At 44.7% G+C, this 14,694-nt stretch overlaps 1 protein-coding gene across 3 annotated transcripts in view; it reads left to right on the forward strand.

The window, feature by feature from the left end:
- Positions 1–414: 414 nt before the first annotated feature.
- The window catches only part of SGCD (sarcoglycan delta), a 925,354-nt gene continuing 911,074 nt past the window's right edge, over positions 415–14,694 (forward strand). For all 3 annotated transcript variants that reach the window (XM_054691428.1, XM_054691429.1, XM_054691426.1), the window contains exon 1: positions 415–596. The gene's annotated coding sequence lies outside the window, so the exon portion shown is untranslated. The remainder of the gene's footprint in view (positions 597–14,694) is intronic.

Here is a 14,694-nt window from a genome sequence, read left to right on the forward strand (position 1 = left end):
GAGCTCAGCCCTCCAAGCCCGCAAAGCAGCGGAGCCGAGGCGGACGCGGACAGGTGCAGGGGCGCGGCGGGTTGGGGCGAGCGGGGCTGTGAGCCGGGCGCCCGCGGCCGGAAGGAGCAGCCGGTTCGCTCGCTCGCTCGCTCGCACGCTCGCTGCTCCAGCCGCTGCTGGGGCTTCCAGGCGGCGCGATGCTGCTGCGCTCCTAGGCGGCGGCCAGCCGAGGCTTCCTGCAGCCGCCGGCTCCACGCCGGCCCCCGCTCGGCGGCGAGTCCTGGGTGCATCTGGGAGGACGCGCCCGGCAGCTCGAGCCGACGCGAGCGCGAAGTCCGAAGTCGGTCCCCAGCGCCGCCAACTTCCCCGGGAGCCCCTCTCCGCGCCGCCGCTTGCGCCAGCCCTGGGAGCGATGCGCCCCCAGCCGGGCGGCGCGCCCTCTGCCAACTCGCCTTCCATGGGATCGGCTGCCCTCGGCCGCCCCGCTCGGAGCGCTTAGCCTTCACGGCGTAGCCGGGGAGTGGAGCGAGATCACCAAGGTGTTTCGCGGATCCCGCGCGCCAGTCTGCTGGGGTCCCTGGCGGGGGCAGCGTCCAGACTCAGGGGTGAGTAGCCGGGTTGTGGCGGCGCCCTTTATCCCCAGCTAGGAGGGGATGACGGGGAGACTAGAGAAAGTTGAGTCTCCTGGCACCTAGCCTGGGATCTGGCAGCGAAACCTAACATTGGGTCTCCCGATTCGCTTGCACCCCAGGGCTTCCCCGAATGCCTTCATTTCTAAAGGAAGGGGGGAGACCCCTTCTGCTTCCCAAGGAGAATCCCGGCTCCTTGGAGTAGCCCCTGAGTGTTCCCCACAAACGTGCCATTTGGGGCTTTTCTGCCGCCCGCGCGTGAAGCAGGCACCCGGCGTAAGCGCTTGGAGATCGCAGCCGCCTGGGCGCGCTCAGAGATCACGGGCAGCCGGGGCCCCTAGGGGAGGCTAAGCACACTTCGTTAAGGAGAAACGACCACTGGAATATTAAGGAAGGGTGTCTGTGTGTGATGGGGAGCGGGGTAGGTAACCACAGAAGAGACACGAGTGAAATGTCTCTGTCGCTGGCGGATCGGGTATCCTGGGTACCCCGCTCCGCGTGTGGGTTTGGGGGCGCATGATCTGGGGAGGCCGGACAGAGTTCCAACAGGTGGCATTCACGGGCTTCCTGTGGCCGGCGCGGGGGAGGGAAGCCTTTGTCTCCCTGGCTGAGCTGCCTCCTCTAGGGGCACATCTGAACATGGGTAAGGAAGAGCTCTCTCTGCTCTCAGGCCCTGTTTGGGGTGAGTGTGTGAGGCATCCAAATGCCTCCTGTGGAAAACAGCGGCCTCATTGTGTGCGTGACTGAGGTTTCAACTTGCAGGCGACTGAGGAGCCATTCAGCTGGGGCGCCTAGACTTGGCTGGCCATGGGATGTGCGCTCCGGCCTTCCTTAGTCCCTGGCAGAGGGTGTTCCAGCTCCCTGCGCTGGGCTGGGAGCCAAACCTCAGCGGTTTGCATCCTGCATCTCCAGGCGGGGAGGGGGAGCTGCAGGATCACCGGGAGCACTGGCCAGAGTTTATTCTTCTTTACCTCCTCCAGCACTTTTTCCCTGAGAATCAGACTCAGAAGTGTGTGTGTGTGTGTGTGTGTGTGTGTATGTGTGCGTGTGTGTGTGTGTGTGTGTGAGAGAGAGAGAGAGAGAGAGAGAGAGAGAGAGAGACAGAGACAGAGACAGAGACAGAGACAGAGAGATGCATGCTGTGCAGGCTAGAAAGAGACACCTTCTTGCACCCACCCATGGAGATCGGGCTTGGGAGAGAGCTGGTGGTGCGCTTTGAAAAAGTTTCCTCTGAACTCTCCATTCTTTGGTGGTTGGCATGTGCAGAATTCTCTGAGCCCCCAAAGCGATGACACCGCAAGGAGCATGTTCTGATACCTGCTGTGTAACTTGTCCATCCCTGGGTTTGCCCATCTGTGGTTTGGGTGCCGTCATCTCTGCTGGTGGCAAAAGCTCTCCTCTGTCTATAAAGGAGGGAATTAGAGATGGCTATGAGGTGGGAAGATGGGGGTCCTCTGGGGGCATGCTAGAAGGGAGAAAGGAGTCTGTGCCTAGCAGATACTCAGTTTTTACTTAGATTTTGTGTTTTGAGGTGCTAGGTTGGCTCTGAGAAGACTGCTGAGATTTTGGAAAGTAAACCTTTCCCCAAAATTCCTCCCCACCACTGGCCCACCACCTGCCCAGGGTGCAGCAAGCTGTGGGCACAAAGGAAAGGTGGTGAGGTTCAGTCTAACATGCCAAAGCACCCTCTGCTGCTAGCCCTTGTTCCAGGCTCCCCCTCCAGGGGATATTCTACTATGGGTGCTGTCTGACCTTCCTGTTTCCAATTGCTAATTGCCCCTGCTGCCTTCCCATCCAGGTGTAATTTCTCCCGCAAAAGCCCCCTCACCAGGGCCTCAGGCAACAGGTCATCAAGTGCATCTAAGTGGAGTGAGCCTTCTGAGCTGCACAGGGCAGGGTGCTGCTCGCTTCACCTGGGGCCAGGCTTGCCTGGGTGCTCCTTATTGGGAGGGGTGTGAGGGGACCAGAGGCCAGGTCTTGGGCCTGGCAGAGAGACTGAGAGCTAGAGGTCCAGAGTTAGAGAAAGGGGAAGGGAAGGGAGAGGAAATGGAGAAATGGAGTAATAGGCAGAAAAAGAAGAATCTGAGAGTCTCCAAGACCTGAAGATGGAAAAACATGGGCAAGACCGCAGGCGGTTGGGGGTGGTGCATGAGAGGGGGAAGAGGAGCTGAGGGAAGGGAGGGAAAAGAAATCTGATGAGAGAGGAATGTGAGAAAAGAATGCAGGGAAGGAAATTGCTGGTGGGGAGAAGAAGCCTGGTGGGGAGGGAGAAGAACAGAGGTAGGGGCTGGACACTGCATTTGGTATGTAAGTGAGTGTGTCAACCATGGCACCATTGTGAGGAAGTTGACATAATGCACATCCTTAAGTAGCCAGCCCTGGCTTAGCCTTCTTCCTCTGAGGAGTCGTGAATTATGCAGAAATTGGACCCTGGCTCTGAACCCAGCTGCATTGGAAAGGACAAAAATACAAGAAGTTTAGATTCCTGGTAAATGCACAGATGCACAAGGCTTTTTGCCTTTGCTATTTTATTTTATTTTATTATTATTATTTTTTGCCTGGGTAAACACAGGGCTGGGGATTCAAGGGGAGGATTGTTTCATTAACCATATTTGCCAGTGGTTCTGGAAGCCCTGTTTATGGAAGAATTTCCCCTGTAGCTTCTGAGACATACAAATGGCTGCGCCCTCTCCCCTGGGAGTCTGATCCAGCAGGGGCAGGGATGTGCCACCTTAATGAATGGACCCCTGGCTTCCAAAGCTGGCCATCCCTGCACTTCACTTTGATAAACATGATATGGATGGGATCACCCCCTTCTGGAATTTGTTCCTGGATTTCTCCTAAGAGATGTAGTGGAACATCTCCCTCTGGTATCTCATTCTGCACAGAAAAGCAAGCTCATTTCGTGTAAATTTCTCTTGATAAAAGGACAAACCCAAGAACTGTGCAGCTGGGGTTACCTTCCCATGAACCCCATTAATTACATAGCTGTAGGAGACAGTCGACAGCTCCTCTGGTTGACCTTGTCAGGGTGTCCGTGGCTAATGGGTGTGCAGTGCCCAGCAGGGCCCTCTTCTACATTGTCTGTATGTTACACTCACAAAAACAGCTCTACCAAAAAATCTACCATAGGCACCGCTGTTATCATCTACATTCAGTAGTTGGGGACACAGAGACTTAGAGAAAGGACCTCAGTTGACCCTGAGGAATTGCCGCTTTCCCATGACCCACCAACTGGAAAGCAGCCATGCTAAAATTTGAACCCAGTTTTGGGGGACTCTGGGGTCTAGCCCAGGCGCCTAGTCCTGAGGTTGCCTTTCGAAGGTGGAGCCAGAGATCCTTCACCAGTGCAGACCTCTGCAGGCACTCTGTCCACTTGAGCAATCGAGGAAGATGAGAAGACACTGGAGAAACTGAGAAGTCACTTGTTAGATTCCACAATGAAAAGGTGCCGAATGGGGAAGCAGGGCCCTGAAATCTTGATTCTTAGTCAGCTTTTCCTACCATGCCAATGGTATCACATCTGGCTGATCGTCAAGGTCACGAGAGCAGCTTAGTCAAAACAAAAGTCCTGGACCCCACTAGAAGCCTGTGGAATCAAAACCTTGGGACAGCGGGCCAGAAAACTTCATCCCTACCCCAAGTTTGTACCTGGGCGTGACCACTTGTCTCCACTCTTGGTAACCCCTGGCAACTGCAGTGGCAAGAGTTGGACTCAAAGCCCCTCCCTCCTCCAACAAAGCAAACACATAAAAAGGAGCACATGCCCTGCGGGGGCACCCCCTGTCTGCTGTACCAGGGGGAAGAAACACGCTTGCCCAGAGGCAACCTTGAAAGCTCTTCCTGAGCTGTAGCAATCACATCCATGTTTGTTATCTTCAGGGTGTCTCATGCCAAGTTGGAAAGTGTTTAAGGAAACAGCAGAGGCTCCTTTAATGCCTCAGTGTCAGTATATGTCCTAATACATGCGCCAGGTCACTGTGCCTTGGTGTCAGGCTCCCCCGCCAATCAATGAATGGAGAAGAGACACCATTCTCTGCTTCCATGGTAGGTTTGTGACACCAGGTACTTAGTGCCTTTTCTGCAGTGGAAGGAGGAGTCACCACTTGAGGTCCTTTTTCACCCACTGACATTGTTTGCTCAGTGACCTCAGCATTCCCTCCCTTCCATTTCATTGAAAAGTGGCCAGAGGTGCCAGGCATCATGTCCAGCAAGCAATTTTGTCATCTTTCCTTTCACAGATCCAAATTTAGTTTCCAATTTGTTGCTTTTAACCCTGACCTCTTATTCAAGGCATGGTAACTGAGCCTTAGGTGGCTCTGATAGGCAACTGTGGGGTCCATGTGTTTCAAATAACCACAGCCCTTTGTGAATAGTGTGCCAACTAAGAAATAACTTGCATTTACAATGTCTGCATCTTTAACATGCTGGGAATGTGTTGCCATCTCAGTGGTGAAAACCTACTTTTCTGACTGGCTGGCAGAGGAGACGTAGCATTGTAGTAATTTTAGTGCTTGAGACCCAGGCTTGCCAAGCAGACACATAGGGGTCAAGGGCTGCCTCCCCTGGCTAGTGAGTATGACCTTGGTCTGATCTGTGTTTCTTCACTTAGATGTGGAATAATAATAATAATAATAATAATAATAATAATAATAATATGCTGTGTATGCTGCTGGGACTCAGTTGGTCATTTGTCCTGTGTGAGGCTGCACTTGACTGAGGACAAAGCTGACACCAAGGAGTTTAAGCAACTTGCCCAGGTCACCCAGATCCTAAGCAACAGACTGAGACTCGAAATCCAGCTCTGTCCTTTTAAACTCCCCACCTGTGCACCTGGCTATTGCTGCCTTAGTATGAGTCTCTGTTCATTGCACCTGAAGAAGGTGTTGCATATGAAACATTCTGATTTGTATTTTAATTAAACCTATTACAGATAATGTCAAATAGAGCTATTCTAAATTAGGTTCTTTGAATTTGGGGGAATTTTTTAAAGGTGATGTAATCACCTCAAAAATATTTGCTTTTGCATTTTTAGAAATTAGAAAGAGTTCTCAGGAACACCCCCTGCTACTTTTGCTCTGTTAACTTCTGTTTTTTTTTTTTTTTTTAAGGATTCAGTATAGAGGTTGCCTCTCCGGGAAAATTCACCCTTGACTCAAAGATTGGATTAGATATATTTAAATGTGTTTGTTCATTTCAGTTGCTGTATATTTATCCATTTACATCTCTGTATCTGCTACTCAGTCTATATAGAATCTTCTTGACATGGGGCCCTCGTCTTCATTGAAATTGTATCTCCAACATGTAGGGCAGTGTACCACCTGTAGGAAACTCAAAGTACTTTTGGATGACTAATTTGGATGACTAATTCTACAGAAGTGCTCATTGTATGTAAACCCTAAAAGAAAAACATTCAAACATTTGAGTGAAAAACGCAATGTGTCCCCAGAGGGGTGGGTTCTTCAGTGGAAGAAGAGTGTAATGAATGGTCTCAATGGTTGTTGATTAACTACATTGGTAGCTTTGGGCAAGTTCCATTGTGATGTTGCTTAAGATGTAATTAGAAGGGACATTCTGATTTATAAGTTAATGTGATTTTATCTGTACATTTAATTAAGTTGTTCAGAAAGACACTTTTGCTTCTCATCCCAAAGTTTTCAAAATTAATAGGCTTCTGGAATTAAGCACCAAGGGTAGGGGTGATCTACTTCTACCAGTTCATAGGAGAGATGAGAAACCTGTGGCTCAGAGAAGGAAAGTGGTTGGCCTCAGGTCACCCAGCCTGTTAGTTCAGAGCCAGTGTGAGAGCAAGCCCAGGCTGCTAGTGCACACAGGAGCATCGTTAACATATCCACGGAGTTGCTTACTTGCTTGGGACCTGTGCTTCAGGGCACAGTCTGACCTCTGAGAAGCTCCAAAGGGAAGCTGATGGTGAAACAGGGGGAAGCTGGCCTGAGATGATTTCTAAAAGGACAAACCCCAAGTGTCAGCATAGTTTGGGGTAGAGCATCTTTACAGGTCCTCTGTTTGAAAGGTCTTATGGACTTTGGGATTTCTGGTTTACTTTTCCAACAAGGAAATGTGGCTGGACAGGGGTCTTCCTTAGACCTTTTTCATGTGATAGTCAAGGAGATTGAGAGATATATGAAAGTTCATTGCCAAGCATCTGTTTAGCACAGTTGGCCAAGGTATAGTTAACTCATATCCCCCTTCTTCAACCTTTCTCTCTACCTCTGGGGTGCTTTGAAGTCTAACTAAATACATCCTCAGATGCAGAAACTCATGCAGTATGCTCAGATGTGTTAATGTAGAGATCTTTATCACCTGGTGTCAATACTGTGGAGACAGTAAGACACAGATCATTGGTGCGATATATTGTGGATGATCCTTTGGAAACATTATAATCAGTGCTGACAAGGCAGCACAAATATCTCAAAATAACACCATCTCTACATCCCTAAAGACTTGTCAAGCCTACCCAAAGTAGCAAGACTGATTATTCAAGGAGAGGAGGTACAGATAGGAATTCTCTTTGCCTCTCAAACAAAAGCAATATAAGATTATTGATGCTATATTTAATTTGGTATTCAAGGAAGAGGTACCTCTCTTTGAACCCCACCACTTGAACAGAGTGTTCCCTTCCCAACCTTGTCTTAGTCCCTAAAATTCCTCCCTTATTGAACAATTCCTTTGCACTTCAAATGATTTGGAGTTTTGGTAGTAAAATGCAAAACTTCCCTAGTTGGATATCTCTTAATTCCTTTAATTGTTTAAACCCAGTATCTCACCAGACTTCCCACCTCTTGGAGGTGTTATGATAGACAAGGAGGATAAACACTACCAGCAGTGCCATCACCAACTATTACTTCCACTGTTACTATCACTAGTTATTGAGGACCTACTATGTGCTAACATGGTTCTAGTTCTTTATGGTTCTAGTTCTTTGCATGTTTTTTCTCATCCCATATACTCAGTAACTCAATATGGTAGTTACAGATAGAGGAAATTATTATATTACCATAGAGATGGTAAATATGCTGAATTGAAGAGTGCCAGGTAAACTCAGAACTGGGCAAGAATGATCATCTAAGCAGGAGAATATTGGGAAGCAGTGCAAAAGGCAGGAGAAAAGACATCTCCTTTTTCCATGTTCCCAGACATCTCAGTCTCCAAGTAGGATCTTTGGAGACAGTCCAGGAACCCGAAGCTTGGAAAATCCTCCCTGCTGTCAGCGGCAAAGGAAGGCTTTGAAAGCAGACTTTTTTTATTTTCAAACTTGACTAGGTAATACTATCTCCAAATGATTGTAAAGCCCAGAACTTGAAAGGGACTTCACAAAATATCTTGTCCAATGCATGAAGGTGCACGAAAATATATTGAATGTCTTTACCTAGTGCATATCCACACACACCTTACATTGACATGCTGGGGACATTGGAACTTGGAACAAAAGTTTCAAAATATAGTATGTGTTCTCACTTAAGGTGATATACTCAGATATTTCTCATTCTATCTAGCTCATTATAAAAATATTTATGCTATGACCTATACAACTGACTTCATGACTTATAAGGGGGTGGAACACACGGTCTGATAAAACATTCCCCAAATCTGCAGCTATAGACCTTTGTAATAGGAGAAAGTGGGCTGAGGAGGTGAGGCATTTTCTGAAGTCCATGAAGCCATGGAGAGTTGTGCCAAAACCCCTGGCTCCCCACAACCACTTGCACTGATTGTAAAAGCCTCTTTGGTTGTGGATTTTGGCCCCTGACGTTTGACAGCAGATGGTTGTTGTGGATGGCTCTTGAGTGTTGCCTTTTGACTTGGCCTTGACTTACACTCTCTTCTAGTGGGATTTCCTTCATGGATTTGAGTGACCTGGGTGATTTCTGGTGTGTGCTCTGGTGGTGGGCTTTGGTGCTGGGAGGGCTGAGAGGGGGCCTGGATGGTGGTGCAGCTTCTGCAGCTGCTCTGTGGGTGGACTTCATGGTCTAATGAGGAGGGATGCTGCCCTGGAGGACGGGAAGAAGCAATGATGCTGACCTTGGTGTTCTTCTTCCAGGACTGTCTCTCTCTTCACTGCCCAGAGGGCATTCCTTATTTGTTTAAAGGTTTTCCTCCAGGGACCAATAAAGGAGTTCATTTTGCCATCCTTGGTGGACCACAAGGTGTTTCTGGAAAGCCAGCTGACCAGAGACTAGGGGCAGCATTTTTTAAAATGGTAATTTTTCATTTAGTGCACCTGACGTGAAAGGCCAAACACGATGAATTGGTGAAAAGTAAGCATTCTGACAGTCCGAGGCCCTGATTCCTCCTGTCCTAATGGTACAGCAGTTTTGTGGGGTCTTTTGCATTTCTCCTATACATATGGAGACAAAATCACATGCTTTCCCACCTTTCACATAAGGACAGCATGCAAACACCTTGTTTTTCTGAACATGAATGACACGTTAGGGCTAGTGAATGTCATATTAAGTGCTGCTGTGTTTCAGAGCTGCTTAGTGTGTCGTTGTCTATACCCATGTGCTGGGGATCATGTAGTTGCTGAAAAGTGACATGATGGACAACCATCACTGAGGCAGCCAACCCCCCCTTTCTCTCTCTCTCTGACAGAGACAAAGTGTGTGTGTGTGTGTGTGTGTGTGTGTGTGTGTGTGAGAGAGAGAGAGAGAGAGAGAGAAACCATAGACCATGACATAAAAATAGAGACAAACACAGAGGGCAGGGAGAGAAAGGCAGCCAGGCAGGAAGTCACTGATAAACAGAAGGATGGAGAGAGAGTGTTTAGAGAACTTGGGGCCAGAGAAGGATTGCCTGCTTTGAATTTCTGTATTTTTTTCAAGAATTCGTTTTTATTATTGTATGAACTTCTCCACACCATGAAAGGGCCGACACTTATTTGTTGAGATTCTTTTGTCTTTGGGATCCTGGGATGGTGCAGTGGGGGCTGGGGAGGGGACAATCAAGACAATGCATCCTGTGATTGAAGACTCCAGAGACAGCATTTATATATCTCAAACAGGTGAGACTTATGCACAATTGTCTGTTCTTCAGGCTTAAGCCTGGTGCATGGAGGAGGTGTGTGCTAAAAGATCATTTGTGCACAAGGGAGAGCAGGTGTAAAGGCCCTGAGGTGGGATTCTTAGTTTCACCTTGGAGAGCTATCAGGGAAGTGGTGCTTGAATAGAGAAATACAGGGGAGAAAGGAGCTGCTTCAAGGCTACTGTATCTGTGAGCCATAAAAATAAAATACTCCACTGAGCTGCCTCAGTGAGCGTTCTGTAGAGGTTTAAAGGAGGCTGTGTGACTGTTTCTAAGTTACAAGAAAATAGATTTCCTTTATAGTTTTGAGCATTTCTTGGTACAACTGTCTTTACCTCTAATCCTGGTGAATTTGAAGGAAGCATAGGAATTTGCCCAGTGAGCAGCTGTTCATTGAAGGAGCACACGCTTGAAGAATGACTTAGAAAGTGAAGTCAATGGTTTGGCTCTTGTGGTGCAAAGACTGAGACCCAGGCAGCTTCATCCAGGTTGATGGGCAGAAAACTCAGTGAAATTTGTGAAAAAAGCCAGTTCTGAGTCATTAGCCAGGAATTTGCATACTCACCAAAAATAGGAAATTTTACTTTGTACTCAAAGTTAGAGGTTTTTGTACTTTTAAAACCAATTGTTTTGCTGGTTGTACATGAAATTAAACAGCATGATGGAGCATTCTTACTGGCCACCTCACCCTACAGAAGCTTCTGGTGTGGCTGTCTCACTATTACCTCCACCAGCTCACATTGAGAAGCAGGGGGACCATTTCCAAATGATTGAAATGTATTCATGCATTCTCACTGAATGATACATCTTTTAATGACAAAAGTATCTCTTGGCAAGATTTTTATTTTTACATATTGTAGTAAAGAATGTTGCAGGAACATATAGCTAGGACCAGTTGATTTGGGGAAATTGTTTATATTGCATGTTTTCTGTGCATTTATTTCTGTTAAGAAAAAAAAAAAAGCCAAGAAAAACATCAGTCGGGGTGGTTCTTTTTCACATGCAAAATCACTCAAACTGAATCCTTTTTGTGCTCAAATTGGACCGCCAGCTCTAAAAGAGGGCAGTTGGGATAATATGATAAACTGACCCCTGCATTCAGTCTTAGCTCATCAAGGCTGCACCAGAATTGACATTTTCATACTGTATGGCTTGATGCCCTGATTACAAATTGGTTCTGAGTAGCTAGACTCTTTGTAATTTTATTCACGAAGGGATTGTGCTTGTGTCATTAGGTCTGTTTTGGTTTTGAAACCTGGAGGAAGAAATACATTTTGGGCTCCCATCTTTTGTTTAAAATAGGATAGAGAGGACGATTCATACAAAAACAAATGTAACTTATTCTATGCAAAATTAAGAGTTTCATCTTCCTGCCAGGCAGTGTTGATAGCTTTTCTCTTCCCACTTCCTCCTAGAAGTTTTGCAAAAACAGCTTAAATTGTAGTTTTAAGAAGGGTGCTGAGTATTTATATTTCTCATCATTGATTTTGCTTGTGATAAATGGATGCATTATTTTGGAAGAGAGAAGATCTACAGTTGTATTTCTTTTGTGTTTGCTTTCAAGAATTCTATGTTTATTTTGATTAGATAAACTTTTCATGCCATAAAATTATTGATAATTAGTTTATGGTGCAGAACGTTTGTCTGTGGGGTCCTGGGAGAATGGAAGACAAGCAAAGACCGTGATTTCTGTCCTTGGAGAAGCTAGGGACAGTATGTTCTTCCTGGAGTAGACCGAGATTGATAAACTTTTTCATGTGAAAAAAACATCAACTGTAGGGCCTCCCCCCGTGGCGCAGCAGTTGGCCGCTGGGCTGCTAGGCTACCCACAGCCTCTGCAGTGCCGGTTGGTTCCCTGGCCACCAGCGAGGGTCCCACAAAAAAAAAATCAACTATATCCTGTAGACAGTGAGCCTGCTAGTAAACAGAGAAGGAAGTGACCATCTAGAGTCAACACAGATAGGTGATGTTTCTAACCTGTCATTAGTAATCCACCTATAATAGGATAGGGAGCAATATTATTGTTCCATCAACTGAACTCTTACCACAATAAGTAAAAAGTGGGTCTATGTGCAGGATCTACTGCGTGGAAAAACCTAGCTTTCAGTGCTGTTCTGGGCTGGGAGCAATTAAAGGAATTATCTAGCACTCCATGTACACATCCACCACCCCAAAAGAAAAGAAAAACCAATCTTGAGCTGAAACCAACATGGGAAGTACTGAGCAAGGAGCAAATGAGAAGGACCAGAATTGTTCTGTGTGCAAATACCGGTAAGTATCAGCAGAGAGGCTCCTGTTGCAAACCAGTGGCAGGAAGCTGAAAGTGCCCCCTACATAAAATCAGGACCTGGACAGAGACCTGCTGGCCCTAATTTGGACACATCCTGTAGCTTCCAGAAAAATCAACCACACATCCTCTTTATGGAAAGCATACTGAGTTGAGGTTACAGGAATTCCACTGGTGTATTAAAAACTCACAATGAAAAATGATAAAAGTATACAAGAAAACCAATTATTATCAGTCAGAGATACCAGAATAGAAATGAAACAGAAAATAGTCTTAAACCCCTGACACGTTAAGGTATTGGAATTAGGACATGTAGAGTATAAAATAAATAGATACGAATCTTTAAAGAAATAAGAGGTAATTTGTTAAAATATGAGCATGTAACAAAAGATTGTGAGAAACGATTAGGAAGATTTTGTAGAGAACTTTGGAAAAGAAAAAAGAGTTAACAGAATGAACAGCCTGATGTAGATAAGACAGCAGTGTAGCCTCAGATGCAGCTGGAGGAAGAGAAATTTAAAGATCATGCTCCAGCATTCAACACCAAGATACAGGAGATAGAAAACAGAGAGAAGTGAAAACCGAGAGAAGATGAATCAAAAAGTTTGTTATATGTTTAAACAGAATTTCAAAAAGAGAACAAATGGAGGAGATACAACATTTGAAGAGATAATACCTAAGAATGATCTCAAACTGATAAAAGGATGGAAATCCACAGATATAAGAAGTACAAAAAATTAATGAAATGAGTGAATCTACACCTAGACACATTGTAGTGAAATTGTATAACATATAAAAACATAAACACACAAAACAGAAGAAAAGTTCTTAGAAGCAGCTGGGGTGCAAAGACATATATATATGATGGAATCATAGGTAATACTGACAGGCTCTTTAGTGGCAACCATATAGTGGATAGAAGACCTGGAGTTGTGTCTTCAAAGTTCTGAGAGGAAATATTTGTCCAACTAGATTTGTTTCCTTTTTAAGAAAAAGAAAAGAAATAAACACATTTCCAAATAAAAGGAGCTTCACTAAGGAAGCTTCTGAAGAATGCACTGACAAAAAATCAGTTATCATATAAGGAAGGTGTAATATAGAAGAAGGGGTGGTCAGTAAAATAAAGTGGTAAGCTGTAACAGTGTTTCAACATTGTTTGTTTAATACAATGATAATGTTCTAACTTGTGTATTTTTTCTTTGAGGAAAAGAAACAGAATACTAAATAAGATCGGATCAACCACAGAATCTGAGTCTTCAGCAAATTTATAATCAGGCCTTTTTGTTTTCTATCTTACTCACCTGATTTCTCCCTCATTTTCTCATCAGTCTTTTTAGATGAAATTGAAATGCTTATCAATTTTATTTGGCATTTCAAAGGAAACCATTGATTTTTGAGATATACTGTACTTTATATTTTGATCTTCAAAAGATACTTTTGAAGTATGAAGGGATAAACCACGAACTGAAAAGGTTTTTTTTTTTTTTTTTAGCAACACATGTAAATAATGAAGCCATAGTAGCTAGAATATAGAAAAAGTTAGTATAAAAGAAAAAAGATAAACAACCTAATGGAATATTAACCTTCACCAGGAATCACCTGTAAAAGGAATAACATAACTAGTAAAGTTACAAAGTCTCATTAACCTCTTCAGTAACTGGAGAAATGAAAAATGAGAATCACTGAGATATTATTTATTTTTGCTAGATAGAACAGATGAAGAAGTCTAAAAATACAGTGTGTTGGAGAGAACTTCAATGCGTTGCTTTGAGAAGTGTAAATTGGCAGACACTTAGGTATGAACACTAGTATTTTCTTGTGAAGATAAACACTGGACTGCTCTGTGGTCCAGCCATGTATGAATCTCCAGACAACCTTGAACGTTCCAACACTGACACATACAAGAGTAGTCGTAAACATGTTATTCATGATACCCAGAAAATGAAAATAACCCAAATGTTTACCATTAGGAGAATAAATAAATTGTTTCATAATACCTACAGAAAGGGTAGTGTGGCAGAGTACATGAGTGAGTTATGACAAGCTATACTAAGTTAGATATGAATGTTGGCATCAAAATGTTGAATAGTAATTTGATTACTTATTGTATTATAACTTTTTTGTATTTTGTTCCAAAAAGAAACACTAAACTTTTTTATTTATGATAATATATTAGACTTTATGATATGATATAATAAAATATGTATATATATACATTTATGTACACACACATATATACATAGACCTTACATATATATACATACATTTTTCTTTCAAAAAATAAGCATAATTCAAGGAGGTAGTAGGTGACGGTGGTTTCTACTTGAGGAGGCCACAGGAGATGACATGGAAAGAGGCATAGTAGATGGAGTTGAGGAATTGCAGAACAGAGAGTATAGGGATTTGGCTGTTATTCACCATGGAAGTATGGTTGCTGGAATGGATTGGCTGACTTTCAGAAGGAGGGACTCCCATTGATTAGCTGGCTTTTGGAAGCTTGTGCATTGGTGCTGAACTGCCATTGATTGGTTGTATGGGTTTAAATACAGTTCCTTGTGATGATGGACTGCGTAACAATCAGTCTTCCAGGAGGGAAGAGACCTTTACTGTCATTTGTGAAGTGAGTCTTACTCTTTCCACTTTAAAGAGGGAATGGTTAACTACTTGCTCAAGAACTGCCAGCATCAAAGTGGGCCCGATGATCAGCATTCTGGTTTCCTGTCTACCATCAACATATGGTCCTGA

Source organism: Talpa occidentalis, unplaced genomic scaffold (assembly GCF_014898055.3).
Source record: "Talpa occidentalis isolate TD23 unplaced genomic scaffold, MPIMG_talOcc4v2.1 talOcc4.9, whole genome shotgun sequence".
NCBI lineage: Eukaryota > Metazoa > Chordata > Mammalia > Eulipotyphla > Talpidae > Talpa > Talpa occidentalis.